The sequence below is a fragment of the Trachypithecus francoisi genome, unplaced genomic scaffold, assembly GCF_009764315.1.
Source record: "Trachypithecus francoisi isolate TF-2019V2 unplaced genomic scaffold, Tfra_2.0 Lachesis_group12, whole genome shotgun sequence".
In the NCBI taxonomy this organism is placed as follows: Eukaryota; Metazoa; Chordata; class Mammalia; order Primates; family Cercopithecidae; genus Trachypithecus; species Trachypithecus francoisi.
The window spans coordinates 32,286,763-32,303,233 of NW_022681457.1; the positions used below are offsets into that span (position 1 = coordinate 32,286,763).

At 37.5% G+C, this 16,471-nt stretch overlaps 1 pseudogene; it reads right to left on the minus strand.

The window, feature by feature from the left end:
• Nucleotides 1-1,050: 1,050 nt before the first annotated feature.
• Nucleotides 1,051-3,210, minus strand: LOC117093507 (annotated as a pseudogene).
• Between the last annotated feature and the right edge of the window lie 13,261 nt (nucleotides 3,211-16,471).

Sequence of the window (16,471 nt, forward strand, 5' to 3'; positions counted from 1 at the left end):
CTCTTTCTTTCTTTTCCTTCCTTCTTTCCTTCCTTCCTCCTTCCTTCCTTCCTTCCTTCCTTCCCTCCTTTCTCTCTTTCTTTCTTTTCCTTCCTTCCTTCCTTCCTTCCATCTTTTTTTCTCTTTTCTTTTCTTCTTTTCTTTCTGTTTGAGATGGCATCTCACTCTGTTGCCCAGCCTGGAGAGCAGTGCCACGATCTCAGCTCACTGCAACTTCTGCCTCCTGGGTTCATGCAATTCTCCAGCCTCAGCCTCCTGAGTAGCTGGGATTACAGGCACATGACATCACACTTGGCGAATTTTCATATTTTTAGTAGGGATGGTGTTTCACCATGTTGACCAGGCTGGTCTCAAACTCCTGATCTCAGGTGATCCGCCGCCTCGGCCTCCCAAAGTGCTGGGATTACAGGCGTGAGCCACTGCCCCCAGCCTCGAAATTTTCATTCAATTATTCCATACTGAAAAATTTATCCTAAGAAAATCATAACAATATGAAAAACCTATACACATAGTGATGTTCATTACCTTCTTAATTGGTGAAAGTGCTGCCTTATTGCTTTTACTTGCATTTCTGTATTTGCTAGCAAATTTTTATATTTTTCTTATGTTTATTAGACAGTTTTATGAGAAAGAGTAAGATTAATATCCTCCAGTGGTTGAAGAGTAGCAGATCTTCTGTTCTCTTCTCAATAAACACACAGAACCATTCATTTCTGTGAAATAATTACAGATAGTTTGGGATTTAGTAAAATTTTTACTGTTGTAGTAAAATAAACACATTGAAATAAAAAAATACGATTGCTAGTCAGGCTATTTAGTAAGATTTTGATCTAAGAGTCTTTAGAACATTTTATCGTCAGAAATTTGTCCTCAAATTTTAAGTTTTCTAATTCAGTCAGAACCCTTGAATTTCATGTTTAATATAAGAATATGGGAAATGAAAACCAGATTTTGTGCATTCATTTTCCTTGGGAGCTTACAATTTTGAACTCAACCCAAACTTTTCATTCTTTTGCGTTCATTTAATTTTGACAAAAGGCACCTTTTCGTTCATGAAGCTTTTAAACTGTCCATTAGATACTGCAAAACAACATTTTGAAGAATGAAAAATGGATGAATGTAAACCACAAAATGCTTTCTTGAAAGTGACCATATATTTAAAAAAATAAATTAGGAAAGTGCTACTAAAAATGTGCTAGGATAAGGTGGAAAGGTAAATATTTGTGGGTGTGAAGACCATCTGTAGCAATGACAAAAACTAGAGATACAGCGCCTTCTCATTCGTGAAATCATTCACTAAATGTTTCTTGAGCATCTACCATGTCTACAATGTTCTATGCACAGTGACTTTTTTTTTTTTTTACAAAGTAGACAACAATCCCTTCCCTCTTGGACCTCACATTTTAGCTTACTCAGAAACGGGAACAGGTGGAATTTAGTTCATCCTCAGGTGTTTTTTACCTTTTTTGCTAAAAACATACTATCTTATGTAAAGTTAATGACATGGATAAAACATTGAAATGTATATTCTACTATATTTTTCTAGTCAACCTTTCTCTTATTTCCAGAGAAGACAGTTTTCCTGTCCTTAAACCTCTGACTTTCTTAAACTTAGATTCTCAGTAGGTGACCTTGCTTCTGATTTTATTGAGAAAATAGAAGCAATCAGAAGATAAAGTCATTATCCGACCAAATGCACTGACCTGCATCCTTTAGAGCTCATAGCCACTGCCTCCCTTCCTATTATTGTTTAGGAGGAGCAATGTGCCTGTTTTAGGTCAAACCATCCCCTCAGTCACTGCGTCCAATCCCCTCTTTCCTACTCACAGTGTTCGCTTTCATCCACTATCATTCCTAGATGTTTAGTTCTTTTCCATTTGCATAAAAACATGACATAACATTTCTAATCTTAAATAAAAAATTATCCCAAGATGCCACATCTTCCTGTAGCAGAGATCCCATGGTTCTCCCTTTCATAGAAGCTCCCTGAAAAAATTGTTTATAGATGCGATCCTCTCTTTACCTCTAGTTCTCTCTTGGAACCACTCCATTTGAGCCTTACTCACTTACGTCACTCACTTATATCACTGCACACAGACAACTCTTATTCAGATTACCAAAGACCTCCAATACTGACATTGCCAAAGTCAATGCCAATATTCAGTCCTCATTTCAAGAGGTCATGATAGAATTGTTCACTTTCTCCTTGAAAACATGCCCTTACTTGACTTTGAAGATATCCCCCATGAAGTCCCCCATTCCACTAAGCCTCCTTTGCTGTATTATCTTTCTCTTCCAGACTTTTACATGTTGAAGTACCCAGGACTCAGTCCTCAATCTCTTCTTTTCTTTACCTATACTCACACTTGCATTTCAAGACTTTAATAGCTCCTATCTGCTGATTATACCCAAAGTATGTTTTCAGCTCAGAATTTTCTTTGAACCATAGATTACTCCGAATGTCTGATTGGATGTTGCACAAGCATCTCAAATTTAAAGTGACCAAAAGTGAACTTCTTATTTCTCACCTTCCTCCAATTATATTCCTTCTGTAGTGTTCTCCATCATAGTAAACGGCATTTAATCCACTGAGTTGCTAAAGAATCTTAGGGTCATCTCTCACTCCTATCTTTCTTTGGTTCTCCAGTCTCAATTTATTAGCAAATGATGTCCCATATGCATACAAGAAGTCGGCTTCCACTGGTATTTTATGATATGCCATGTCATCATCAATACCACTGTCTGTCTCAATGCCAGAATCCAATTCTGTACCATGGCAGGCCTGAATAGTGAAAAGCTTGGGTTTTCCAGTTAGACTTCTACAACAATCTCCTCTGAAAAAGCTTGTTATCTTTTTCTGGTCAACAGGTCCATTTGTTCCAAAAATTATTCCTTCTTCACCATGGCTCAGAAGCACACAAACAAAACTGCTCCTTTTGCTCTGATCTTCTTAAGAAACATTGCACATCAATTCCACAATTTCTTGACATGTAAGATCATTTTTATTCCTGACTTCACATTTCAAGTTTGTGAGTGTTTCCCTGAGGTTTGCCACATCGACATCTGTATCAGACCAAGATGCCATTCCAATGCTTTTATGATTCCACTTATTATCATTAATTGTTATGTAATACATACACCCATTTCAGGACAACCCATTTTATAACTGTTGTCCAAGGATATTCCAGAGTCCATTGATTCGCTTCCAAGTATGATCTTCGGTTCCAAATTTTTAATGGATTTTTGAATCCACTGAGTTTTCAGTGTTCTCCGTGGATATTTTTATTAACGCACAGTCTCCTCACACCTTCCACAGCCTCCTCACAGCCAGCAGTTACCTGCTTTGCTCCGCACCTGCATGGCTTCGGCATCCCACAACCGGGAGAGGTGAGCTCCAGTCCAGAGTGTTATCTTTCACTCTGAGATTAGATTGTGTCTGTTATTTGGTTGCAAAATATACTACCTTTTATAAAAGGCTAATGAAGTAGAGGGTTGGTTGACTGGTTGGTTTTAAAAATAATATACATGTTTTACATAATGAGAAGTTGGCAATTATATGGGTTTTTGTGTGTGGCAAAAACATAAAATTTACCATCTTAACCATTTTTACATGTGTAGTACAATAGTATTACCTATATGTACATTGGTGTGCAATAGATCCATAGCGCTTTTTCATCTTACAAAACTGAAACTCTGTATCTGTTAACATCTTCCATTGTCCCCAAGTTTTCTGCCTCTGGCAACCACCATTCTGTTTTCTGTTTCCAAGAGTTGACTACTTTAGATATCTCATATAAGTGGAATCATTTCTCTTTTTGTAATTGGCTTATTTCAGTAGTGTAATGCCCTAAAGGTTTTGTAGCATTTGGCAGGGTTTTCTTTTTTAAAACTGAATAATATTCCACTGTATATTATGTACATCACATTTTATTTATCCATTCATCTGTCATTTATATTTAGGTTGCTTCCAACTCTTGGCTATTGTGAATAATGCTGCAATGAACATGGGTGTGCAAATCTCTTTGATATTTTCAATTCTTTTGGGTCTATTTCCAGAAGTGGGACTGCTGGATCATATGGTGATTGTATATTTAATATTTTGAGGAATCTCCACAAAGTTTTCTATAGTAGCTGAACCATTTTACATTCTCACCAACAGTGTTCCCAAGGGTTTCAATTTCTCTGCATCCTCACCAGCACTTGTTATTTTCTGTTTTTTTTTCTTTCTTTCTTTGATAGAAGCCATCCTGACAATTGTGAGGTGATATCTTATTGTGGTTTAAATCTATATTTTCCTGATGATTAGTGATGTTTAGCATCTTTTCATTTGTTTGATGGGCATTTGTATATCTTCTTTGGAGAAATGTCTATTCAAGTCCTTTGTTCATTTCCTTCCACCTCTCCCCCCCCAAAAAAAAGGTCTTTCTCTGTTGCCTAGGCTGGAGTACAGTGGCACAATTACAGCTTACTGCATCTTTGAACTTCTGGGGTCAAGCAATCCTCTTGCTTCAGCGTCCTGAGTAACTGGGACTACAGGCACACATCACTGAACCTGACTAATTTTTTAGTTTTTTAGAGACAGAGTCTCACTATGTTACCAGGGCTAGTCTCAAACTCCTGGTCTCAGGCAATCCTCCTGCCTCAGCCTCCTTAGTAATTGGAATTACAGGAGTGAGCCACCAAGTCCAGTCTCATTTCTTAATTAGATTATTTGTTGAGTAGTTGTTGTTGAGTTGTATACTCTGGTTATTAACCACTTAGATAAATGGTTTGCAAACATTTTCTCTTATTTTGTAAATTATCTTTTTACTCTGCTGTTTATTCCTTTGCCACACTCTTTAAATTTTGATGTAGTTCATTTGTCTTTTTCTGCTTCTGTTACCTGTGCTTTTGGTGTCATGTCCAAAAAATTATTGCCAAGACTAATGTCATGAAGCTTTTTTCTTCTAGGAGTTCTTCTAGGAGTTCTATAGTTTCAGGTCTTATGGCTAGGTCCATTTTGAATTAATTTTTGTATATAGTTTAAAATTAGAATTTAACTAATTTTTTGTCATGTGGCTATCTAATTTTCCCAACACTATTTATTGAAGAGACTAGTCTTTCTCCATTGTATAGCCTGGGCACATTTGTCAAAGATTATTTGACCATATATGACAGGGCTTACTTTTGGGCTCTATTCCATTCTACAGGACTGTATGTTTGTCTTTCTACCAGTACCTTACTGTTTGGATCACTACAGCTTTGAAATACATTTTAAAATCAGAAATTTTGAGACCTCTAGCTTTGTTTTTTTTTTTCCTCAAGATTCTTTTGACTGGTCATTTTAATTTTTTTAATTAATTTTTTTTGAAATTTTTCCAAAATCTAAAATTATGCGAACTATTTTTAGAATATTTTCTTTATGACAAATGATGTTTTACATAGTGTCACTGTATGTTCACTTGAATAAAAGCAAATTTCTGTTTTTAAGCTATATTCACCGATCTGTGGCATTCAAAAAGTCATATGTTTACAAGGTACATCTTTAACAATTTAAAATAAAAAAATCAAATATATTTCTATGAAATGTATAATTTTTGACTGTACATGATTTATTTGTCTACCCACACTCTCATTGTACAACTATTGAGCAGCTCCCATGTGCCTGGCAAGATAATCCAGCTCTGAAGATGAAAGACCTGGTTTCTGCCATCATGACACTTATGTCCCAGACAATAAACAAATGAAAAAATTGTGTTTAACATTATTATTTCATCAAATTCCTTGCACAAGGGTACTCACCTAGAGGGACTTAGCTCTTACAGTTCTGATGTTTTCTCTACAAATGGCTCACAGAGCTTTGAAAATTGGTCAACTGATGAAATTATGAAAGCCTGAAGAATAAGACTGCTTCAGCTTGGGATCTCCGGGAATGGTACTTCTTGTTACATGTCTTACTTGGCAAGTCTGAAGCTCACTTTTCTGCATCTGTGAAATGGAGATGAGACAATCTTATAAGAAGATGATTAAAGGAGATAACGTAAGTAAAGTACAAATTGGTTAGTGCTCAATAAGTCTTAGCTACTACTCCCATCATCGTTAAACATTAATATATTTTTATTAATGCCCAGAGACAAAGAAAGTAGGGTAATTGTCTTAGGTAGCAAAATGAGAAGGAAGCTCTGGCAACTTCTCCTTTAAACTTCTTGCTGGTTGCTGACTTATAAAAGAATTTTGTTGCAGGCAAAGTTTAGAATATCTGTTTTGACTTTACAGTTATTGATCAAGTGAACTGCAGTGCACTTTATTTCGGTTATTTGATAATTTAAGGGAGACTATATAAAAATCATAGTCAAGTAATTATAGCTAATCAATACTGTTAACTAGGTAGCTTATTTACTTCTCAGTAGGATGCCTTATGCCTGCATGAAGTCACTACCACTCTGCTACTATGGTTACCTGTGAACTTTGAACAAGAGACTCATATATATGAAGGTGCAGTTTGCATCAATGACTAAAATGATCTTTAAAGAAAGAAAACGAAAAAGATATGTGCTTTATTTTTCCATTTTGTGGCCCTCACTTCCAGTGTATATATAAAAGAAAAACATTTATTTCCTTATTTATTTAGTATGTTTGATAAATAGAGTGTCTGCTATGTTCCAGGCTCTCACTGAAAATTCTAAGCTTTATCTGACAAATAGGGTATATCTGGTATCTTTACAACCTGGAAGCGACAAGTAACATGAATTTTTTTGTAGGTTGGTGTAATAACATTTATTCAAATAACAGCACAGAACCAAAGAATTAAAATGTAAGCTGTGTAAAATCCCAACTAAAACCCAGAAGTGTCTAATGTATCCATTCATTAGCTAACTAAAAGCCCAAAAAAAGACAAGACACCCAATATAATAAAGTACTGCCAAACAATTCGCAATTTGCAGTTATCAAAATTGTGGATTTTGCATTTTGTATCCTTTCCTCAATCAAGAACAATATTCTTTTTGAATATTATAACATATGTATAAAACAAAACAGAAAAACACATTATAAACTTGTAACAATGGCTGTAAATACATTATCTTACATGTTTCTCATAGGCTATAGTAGTTGGTTATGGTATATATAGCGTGAAACTACTAGATAATAAAGAATAGACAAAAATACATGTCACTGTACGATAATATACAATTGACACTCCCATCTACCTACGCTAAAAAAATTACATAATAGTTTTAGAAAAAAGTTTTAAAACTACATATTTTAATGAGAAATAAATTCAATAAAGAATGATAATACTGAGAACCAAGGCATTCAGATATTTCAAAAGTCATGCTTTTTTTAAGTTGATCCAAAATTTTGTCAACCAAGTTTTCAAAAGTTTGTTCAGAGCCAACATTACCCATAAATGTCACACATTTATTATTTCATACATTTCCTTTCTTACCCATAAAAGACCTTTGATAAACATCTAAAATGTCCAAGTATAACATAGTTGAGATGAAACTAGATCAAATACTGTATTGTTTTTAACAACTATCACCTCAAGTGTCACAAATTTATTCAACCAACCAAACAATATAAAAACCAAAATGGTACAATATATATTGTAAATAAATCAAAACTGTATATGTAACAGAAAGACAAAGCAGTGGCATATTAAACCCCAGCTAGCTGGATACAAAACAAGGAATGTCTATTGCACAGTAGATTAAGTATTGGAATAAGTCTAAAGAAAAGAAAGTGCCTTATTTTCCTTCATGGTCATTCAGTCAAATGTCTCATAAAGATCAGCTCCTCCCTCAGAATACAAGTTAATGCATGTTACTCAGTCACTCAGTATGTGAAAGAAGATATGAGGGAGACAAATGAATTGATAGTTTGAATTACATGATTTCTGCCAAGTTACCTTGATGCAAATTTGCCTAATCTGATACTGTGAAAAGATTTGATAACTTTTCTAATACCTGACTAGTAAGTTTTAAAACATCATTCTTTAAAAAAATCATAAGTGAACACTTTTGGTTGTTCCAGTCCTCAATGTTAGCCCAAAGGATTCTGAGATAAAAATTATGTGTGATCTGAACTTCAGTTTACAGACAAAATTAGAGCTTTGTTTTATTTGGAGAAGGGGGATGCATTCATTTTTTAAAATTTTGTTTTTAAGTAATTGGAGATAATAGGATACCTAGCAAACATTTTCATGAAAATGAATATTTGTGATTTTCATTCTGGGAAACAATGATTTAAATCACTCAAATTTAATCACATGTCTTGATATCACACCAGATAACTTGCATAGTGCAGCTCTTTACTGATTTCAGTAACCTCTGCCTCCCCTACCCCTTAACTTTAAAATAATGTGAAAAACTATCCTCATAGTGCATATAAATACTCAACCACATTTCAGCTTAAGTTTCTAATTTCTCAAGAAGTTCAAACAGTTAGTTATGTAGTTGAAGCAATTTGTACGCAAAGCCTACATCTAAATACTTGAGTGAAAAATCATTAACTGCTCAGTACCAGATGTGGCAGTGCACAGCATAGACAACTACTCAGAGACCTACTGTACTAAAGCAATGTGACTCCCATTAGTGTTGTCCAGTTCCTCAGAAGTTGGGGGATCAATGCCATCTAATCAAGCCAAATAGAAGCAGTGTATTGCTTTCCCACAAACAGTGTGAAAATTAGGGCAACTGATATTTTTATTGTGGGCAAGGCTGAATGATCAGAAATGCTTATACATTAATAGGGATACTCGAGTTAACAAAGCACAGACTGAATGAGATCACAGTAGTCTGGAATGTTGGCTTTAAACCAGTGCTTGAAGGTGATACAGAGAAAGGATGTAATTTGATTGACTCTTTTTGATTCGAGGGCCTTGGTGGGCTGAGGTCCAAGTAGTGTTAGAGCCTTGATGAAATCAATAAACTGCATGTTTGCTCAGTGTTCAAGTGGTATGGCCCTGAGCAGCTGACACAGAGCCTTGAAGCTCTAACATTAGGGGCCTATATAATGAGTGTTCCAGCACCCCATGTCCAATGTACTCACAGAGGCTTGAGGATTCTGGGAGGTCAAGGCTTCACAGGGAATCAGAAGAAATATGAAACATTTGGGAACAAGTGGTTGTTGTCAGAGTTTTCCCTCTATGATCCTGGGAATGGCTGGATCCTCGCTTGCCTAGCTCCAGTGCTGTCCCAGCAGTGTGGGTTGCCTAGAAATCCTGGTACACTGAGTAGTAAACAAGACAAGGTCTGGAAAAGGAGGGCTTTCTGATGGTAGCCTGCTAGATGGAGTGAAGAGGTCACTTACATAAGCTCTCCACTGCTGGGACATTTGGTTGCCATTTGCTTTCTTGACTTGAAGAAGGAAAATTGAACCAAACACATTCTTCAATTTGCAGCAAAGCAAGCCCTGAAGGGTTATTTCTCAGAATAAAGGTAGCCTGAAGGCTATTTGGCTTTGGTTTATACTTATTTATCTCATATGCAAATCAAATTCCTAGACATAGGAAAAAAATGACTTTTATCCCCAAGCAACTGTTAACTACAGCAAGAAGAGTTATAAAAAGCAAATTTTTAATTATGGGACTGGTGTGAAATATATCCCTTGGATGTAGTGTCTTTTTTCAATGCACAGCATGAACAACTAGTCAAGGCTTTGCATTTCTACCTAGTTGTTAATGGATTTGCGATCTAAATAATTTCGTTTTGAGGAAGAAGCAGAACAGCTGTGATTAACTATAGGATATCAATAACTACCCGCAAGCCCCAACCCAAGCCCTAGACTCTTTTTGCACAAGTCTCTTCTTTCCTCAAGATGTCCGAAACATATTGTTAAATCATGAAGGAACTGCCCAAACTTCTAATATTTAGGCATGATTCTCATATAACCTGTATAATGTCAGAGGGTCGTTGTCATTTTTCTGGCTTCAGTCCTTCACATTCAAGGGAGACTAAAAGCTTTTATATTTGTTCCAAGTAGAACTGGATTTCCGCAAATCTCATTTCACTGACTCATAAATCGGTCCTTTTTGCTGCCTCACGTTAGTCAAGTTTTTCATTTCCTGCACTAGGTTTCTATGATTATTTTCTTGTTCTTTTTTCTTTTTTCTTTTTTGAGACAGAGTCTTACTCTGTCACCCAGGCTGGAGTGCAATGGTGCAATCTCAGCTCACTGCAACCTCCACCTCCGGGGTTCAAGTGAATCTCCTGCCTCAGCCTCCTAAGTAGCTGGGATTACAGGTGTCCCCCTCCACACCCAGCTAATTTTTGTATTTTTAGTAGAGACAGGGTTTCACCATGTTGGTCAGGCTGGTCTCGAACTCGTGACCTCAAGCGATCCACCCGCCTTGGCCTCCCAAAGTGCTGGGATTACAGGCGTGAGCCACGGTGCCTGGCCAATATTTTCTAGTTTTAATGATGTCCAAAGAGGCAGCTCTAACACGGTGTGCTAAATATAAACCCTATTCTTGGTTACTGCCAATATCTATTCTATTACACTTATTTATCTCTTCAGATGTCATTTCTGTCCTTGCTCACCACTGCACAAGTTGCTGGGATCAGTGTGCTGCCATCTTGTACCAGTGCAGATCTTAGAGTATTCCACTCTTTTAAAATTATAGTTGTATGCCTTAGGGCGCAAGTGAGTCCTGTGTGGATGGATTAATCTAGGGACAATCTGCATGCCAGTCATGGTGGTACCTAAATCATCCCTTCACTCCTACCGTACCCACTTTTCTCTGAATCTAATTAGTGTAACTTGACTCTCACTTTCCTTAGGATGAATTCTTTTCCTGGTTTGCTCTGTGTCCCTGACCAAATCTCTTGCCAAATTGTAATCCCCAGTAGTGGACATGGGGCCTGGTGGGAAGTGATTGAATCATTGGGAATGGATTTCCCCTTTGGTGCTGTCCTCATGACAATGAGTGCATTCTTGAGAGATCTAGTTGTTTAAAAGTGTGTAGCACCTTCCACCTCACTCTCTTCCTCCTGTTCCAGCCAATGTAAGATGTGCCTGCTTTCCCTTTGCCTTGTGCCATGATTGTAAGTTTTCTGAGGCCTCCCAATCCATTCTTCCTGTACAGCCTGCAGAACCATGAGCCAATTAAACCTCTTTTCTTTATAAATTACCCAGTCTTAAGTAGTTCTTTATAGCAATGTGAGAACGGATTAATACAGCATCACCTTCTGTAAATAGCTCTCTGGTGTCCTGTCCCATTTCAACTAGTTCCTTACTGAAGCACAGGTTATGATACAGAAAATAAGAAAGAAGGCCTTGAAAGAAAGAAAACTGGGAATCAAATCAATGTAGACCATATAAAAGCATATTTACTTTGGCCTGGGGGAGGGCAGATTGGAGGAGGGAGCTGGCAAAGGACAAGGGTCCTAAAAGCCACCGATGTTAGGCCTGATTGAAGGAATATTGAATTATTTCCCCTCCCTCCAACTTATATTTTGTTAGCCTGTACTTAAACGAATAGGATTGAGAAACCGGCTTTAAATGCCTCCTTATCATAGCCAACAAAATGCTCCTACTTCCTGATTGACCCCCTCCATTATCTCTCTGACTTTGTCTCCTCTCTTTAGCCCACTCAATAATTCTGCTCTGGGTACACTGATCTGTCTTCTGTTGCTCAAGTATAACAAATATGCTATTTTCTCAAGGCCTTTGCACTTGCTTTTCTATTTCCTCCAGGTCTCTGTTCAAATACTGCCTTCTCAGGGAAGTCTTCCCTGACCACACTATCTAAATTAACACCCCCTTACTCTCCAGCTTACCTTACTTGACAGTGGATATCTGTCACGCGTGATTTTCCCAAATATTTCCCAAATACCTTTTTCTCATTTTAGTAGTTTCCCATATTGTGAATCCAATGTAAACTCCAATTTTTCTAATGTAGAATTAAAAAAAAAAATCTGGAATTTCCAGCCCCCCTTACCAGCGGAGTGCAGATACCGCTGATCAGATGGAAGGCTTTGCTTTGCAAGGCAGCTGTGTGACAAGCAGACTGAACATAGGCACTCCTTGTGTTAATGCAAGTGTCAGCAGGAGCCCCAAGCTTCCATGTTGGCAGGAGCGAAAGCAGCCTTTGCCTGTGTCAAGGGCGGTGTGGTGTAAAGATCAGTGGTGGCAGCAGCAGCTGCAGCTTCCCTTCAGATCAATTTTATAGTATAGTTCTGGAGGTTGTTTTTCTGTGAGCTTTCCATCAGCTCTTAGATCCCTTCCTGCTGAGACAACTACTGGATTCAGCCCTCTGCATGTAGGACTCTGAGTGGTACAACATGCGTTCATGCATTTATGTTTTTCTCATGGCATTCCACATATTATCTATTTGATTGTTTGATTATTGTCTACTAGTATGTGTCCCTAGTATCTAGGACAGTACCCAGTTCATAGTAGGTGCTCAGTAAATATTTGATGACTAGAAACATGCACTAAACGTGACAGGATTTCTTTTATCCTCTAGATATTTTAGCTATTGGTATTAGTTATCTCCTGTTGCACAATTCCTCTAACTCTTAAAGCAGCAAATATTTCTTATCTCACATGGTTACTATGGGCCAGGAATCTTGGAGCAGTTGAGCTGGGTAGTTCTGGCTCAGGTTTTCTCAGGAGGTTGCCAACAGGATGCATGTAGGGAGGGGCTCTAGTCATCCAAAGGCTTGATGGGGGCTGGAAGGTCTACTTCTAAGATGGTTCACTCACATAGCTGTTGGCAGGAGACTTTAGTTTCTTGTCATGTGAACCTCTCTATGGGTTACTCAAGTGTCCTCACCACGTGGCTGCTGGTTCCTTCTCCTGACCAAATGAGAAGAGGCACAGAGACAGAGAGACAAAGAGAGATAGAGGCAGAGAGAGACAGATGGACAGATAGAGACAGAGACAGAGACAGATAGATACAAAGAAAAATAGAAACAGACACAGAGACTGAAAGAGACACACACAGAGATATAATGACAGAGAGACAGAGACAAAGAGATAGGTAGAGAGGCACAGAGAGAGCCATTATTATAATGTCTTTATAATGGTATTTCCATTATAAATATTATAATATTTATTATATTATAAATACAAATATTATAATGTCTTTTTATGGTATTTCATGGTCTCAGAAGTCTAACACTGCCACGTCCACCACACTCTATTCATTAGAATCACATATTACTGCCCACACTCAGGCAAGGGGAATGAGACTCCATCTTTTGAAGATAAGAATATCAAATAATTTTTTAAATGATTTTAATACCGCCATACCACTAAAGCATGGAGTAAAAGAAGCTGTAGGCCGATCTCTCATCTCTTTCTTGGATTTCCATCAAATGTTTCCTCATCTCCCTGTCCTTAGCAATATATTCAGCTAAAATACTGCATTTTCTGCCCTTCTTGAAGTTTTATTTGGCAGCATGATAAAGTGCTGGGAGGCTGCTCACTCAGCAGGATGTGCACCCCTTTCACACCTCTGCCAGTTTCTTTCTTCCCGCTCTTTGCAATGTAAATGTGATGATGGGCCCTCCAGTAGATATCCTAGCAATATCTGTATATCTTAGCAGTACATCCAGTAGATATCCTAGTAGGTATCTGCCAATATATCTATATCCTAACAATATATCCAGTAGACATCCTAGTAGATATCCATGAGCAATCTAGAGAATGAAATATATATCTATATATAGAGAGAGCAAAATTAGAATGGATAATGATTGTGGAGTCACCAAACAAGCTCTGGACTGACTATCTCCTCTCTATCCTATCTTACTTAAGCCAAAATTCCTTTAGGTTCCCTTTTATTTATAATAAAACTGATTCTGATATATGTATCCTTGGGTGAGTGTTTCCAAATGTCTTTTGTTTACTCTCTTTTCTTGGGAAATTGTCTGTTCTGCCATGCAGTAAGTATCTCACTGGCGGAGCTTAAACTAGAAGCCATTGGCCTTCAATCCCAGCACAGGTCTGCTTCTACTTCATCACATAGATTCTGTGGATGCCAAGGAAAGAAGTTCTTTTCCAGCCAGAGTAGAAAAGCCAGGAATTATTGAAATTTTATTTCAGTTCTTTAGATATTAGGGACTTTGTTTTATAACAAACTTAAGAGTCTCACAAAAGCTTCACTAACTTTGGTTTTTAGTTAAATAAACCTTTCTCAGCAGGGGAGACATTACTTGTTTTATTTTCATTCGCCGGTTCTGTCCACTGAGCTCAACCTATTATTCTTTACTCCACAGTTTGCTGAGATTTTCTGATATCCCTTATACTAAAACCTATCTCTTAGAGTCTTTTCCAGACTCTAGAAAACTCCCATGATGACAATAGTGTATTGTCAGAACATTTATTTTTTACATGCCAGATACCTCGCAGTCATTATTTCTAACTCTTGCAACCATCTGGAACAGTAGCACTATTATCATCTCCATTTTTTAGAAGAGGAAATCAAGCCCTGGAGCCTTATTTGGGGTTATACAGTTCAAAAGTGGCTGAACTTGGAGCCAAACCAGGCTTAAAATGGCCCCAGAGCCAGTGTTCTTTCCACTTCTCCTGTTCTTTGCCCTTCACTGAAATCTTGTTGGATACAGTTACAGTAGAAAGAATAAATATGGAATGAAAATTACAATGTAATTGCCAAATTGGCTGACTCCAGCATGTACAGTCTTGGGAATGTATCTGTCTATAATATTTTTGCTTAATATAATTTTTGGAAAACAGATTGGCAAATCCTCATTAGCTAGCATGGGCCATCAGCCAGGATGTGGGAGTCACTTCATAAAATGAAATCTTATGTTAAAATAGTGTTTATTGAAATATGTTTTTCCCAGAGGGTTATGTTTTTAGTGAAGGCACTCACTGGTGAACACTTAGACCTTGCCCTCCTCTCTACTCTCCTTCTCCTCGGGTCCTTTCAGATGGGCAATAGTGTCACGGGAAGCCACAGGGGTGCAAAGTCCAGTGAAGCTAAGAGGGGCACAATTGGGGAGGATGGAGCAGAAAGAGCGATGGTAGGAACATTGACATGTTTTCCATTAGCAAAATACTTTTTTCCATTGAATTAATATTTTATTTAACTCTCACATACCAAAATAAGCTAGGTTTCAAAATCATGTTTTATAAAGGAAGAAGCTGATAGGCAGAGAGGTTAAGATCATAAAGTGAGTGATCAAGTTAGAATCTGAATTCAGAGTTGTCTGATCACAAATCTCATGCCCTTGGTAGTATATCATGTTTCCTTTCATGAGCAGTAATATTAATAGTATCAGATGTTTTTATTCTGCTTTGTGTTTTGCATATATTCTCTCATTATTTTCAGAATAATCTCATGAGGTGCTTGTGACAGTAAATTTTGTGTGTCAATTTGGCTAGGCTATGGTACACAGATATTTAGTCAAACATTATTCTAGATGTTTCCATGAAAATATTTTTAGATGAGATTAATATTTAAATCGGTAGATTTTGAGTAAAGCAGATTACCCTCCATAATGTGAGTGGGCCTCATCCAATCAGATGAAGGCCTTAAAAGAAAAAGATGGACTCCTGCTAATAAGAAGGAATTCTGCTAGCTGTTTGCCTATGGACCCACACTGAAACTTTTTCCCAACTCTCCAACCTGCTGGCCTACCCTGTAGATTTTAGACTTGTCAAGCTTCTAAAATTGCAGGAGCTAATTCCTTAAAATAATCTCTCTCTGTATATCCATCCTGTTGGTTCTCTTTCTCCAGTCAACTCTAATACAATAGTTATTATTATCACCCCATTTTACGGATGAATAAAAAGGTTCAGAGAGTTTTAATACATTGCCTTCGAAACTGCTGAACTATCCAGGGTGACACAGCTAATGACTGGGGGACCTGATACTCAAAATCAGTTTACTTGCCTTGAAGTCTTTCTTTTTCCGCCTTCTTAGAAATTATTCTTTACCTCCTACAGTTCTAGAGGTCAGAAGTATGAAATCAGTTTCACTGGGCTAACGTCAAAGTGTCAGCGGGGCTTTTTAAGGCCCTAAGGGGGAGGATTTCTTTCCTTGCCCTTCTCAGCTTCTTGTGGCTGCCTGTGTCCCTCTGCTTGTGACTTCTCTCTCCATCTTCAAAGCATACCGTTCTGATCTCTGCTTCCCTGAGCACCTGGCCTTTCTGTCTTCTGGAGTCAGAAAGTCATCTCCCTCTGTGTCCCTCTTATAAGGACTTTTGTGATTCCATTGAAGGCTCACCTGGATAATCCAGGCTGCTCTCCCCAACTCAAGATCCTTAAATTAATCACATCTGCAAAATTTCATTTGCTCTATAAGGCAACGTTCACAGGTTCCAGGGATTATGATGTGGGTCTCTATGGGAGCCATTATTCAGCCTACTATACTTAGCTTTGTCTTTTTTTAATTTTAAAATCATACATAATTTAATTTGATTACACAAATATGCCTACTTCTTTACTTTCTCATTTACTTTACTAATTCTTTTATGAAGTAGATTCAAATGAGAGCTTTGAAAAGAAATGATTCGAAATA